We start from the raw sequence: 1,545 nt of genomic DNA on the forward strand, positions 1-1,545 counted from the left end.
GAGCATATAACAATAATGCAGTAAAATATAGGTAATTGAGTAATTTGAATTGAATAGATATATATAGAGGGTGTTTGAGTCACGTTATTTTGGTAATAATGCATTCTTGAATAGTGTATTGATGTGAAATGTGTGGTTAAAAAATGAGGAAAAATTTTTGATTCGTGTGGTTGAAATGATGTCAAATCACTGTTTAAAAATGTATTTTTTTGGAATAATATGGCTCAAATAGACCCTATATAATGTACATGTCCATTCGATACTGAAAAATACGTACAACATTTAATAAATAGAAGAACAAACTCACAAAATTGAGCAAGTTCTGGAACGAGAAAAAATAATTTCATATGGCATGGTTTTTTCCTAGATATTTTCATATATGTAAATACCTATTTATAGGAGTGAAAGACAAATGCTATATTTACTTATTTATATATAAATAAATATAAAACAAAAATATCATTGTTTCCCCTCTAGCATAAAAATATATAAAGAGCATTTAGGAAGAAAAAAGAGGATTTTGTAGTACTCATATTAAACATTTTTAATTTTCTAGCATTTATTCGATGATAATGTAATAATTGACGATAGCATTAATTCAGTTGTGACAATAAATTGAGAAGCTAAAAACAAGCGTCAAAGACTAATATATGCAACAAAAAAAATTATCTACAAAATTGGAAGAGCATGGGGGTATGATGTAACTGTTGTGCTTCAAAGCCTTTATTTTCCTTGTCATCTTTTTCAGTTTTTGTCATACCTTTTGCTCTGTGATTGTTCAGTCGTACGTCAAGATAATTTACAGTGGAGGGATGTACCTAGATATATTGCCTAAAGGTGCTGGCAAATGGTAGGCACTTGCTTACTTGCTTAAGAAATTAAAAGCCGAGGGTAAATTACCAAATAATATTCTTGCTTGTGGAGATTCTGGAAATGACGCTGAACTATTTAGCATTCCAAATATATATGCTGTGATGGTTGGTGTTTATCAAATGCTTCGTCACAGGCTTTTGATGTAATGCCCAGGAAGAATTGTTGTAGTGGCATGCTGCAAATGCTAAAGATAATCCTAAAATAATTCATGCGACAGAGAGATGTACAGTGGGTATTATACTAGCCATTGGACACTTTCACCTAGGTCCAAGTACATTTCCTAGAGATGTCACAGACCCGATGGACTCTCAGATGAAGAAATTTGATCCTTCCTTCGAAGTACTGAAATTTTACTTGTTTTATGAGAGAGAGAGGCGTGCAGAAGTTGAAAAATCTGAGCTTTATTTGGCAAATCTTAAGGCGGCTTGCTTATGTTTGATTACTTTTTCTATCTACAGTTTCAAGCATTTTACGTTTCTATTTAGTGTTAGACTATAATCTCCTCGAGTTAATCTTTAAAACCAAACTGGGTTATATATTACATGTCTGAAATATGATGTATTTGATCTCTATTTGATGCAGGAGGATCCGAGTCGAGTGATGCTGATTTGTCAGATAGCACGATGATGGTGCTGAGATACCATGAGATGGCGGATCGGCGTAAAGATGGAA

General features: G+C 32.8%; 1 pseudogene; it reads left to right on the forward strand.

The window, feature by feature from the left end:
* The first annotated feature begins 748 nt into the window (after positions 1-748).
* Positions 749-1,306, forward strand: LOC111373687 (annotated as a pseudogene).
* The last annotated feature ends 239 nt before the right edge of the window (positions 1,307-1,545 follow it).

This window comes from Olea europaea, unplaced genomic scaffold (assembly GCF_002742605.1).
Source record: "Olea europaea var. sylvestris unplaced genomic scaffold, O_europaea_v1 scaffold11532, whole genome shotgun sequence".
Classification (NCBI taxonomy): Eukaryota; Viridiplantae; Streptophyta; class Magnoliopsida; order Lamiales; family Oleaceae; genus Olea; species Olea europaea.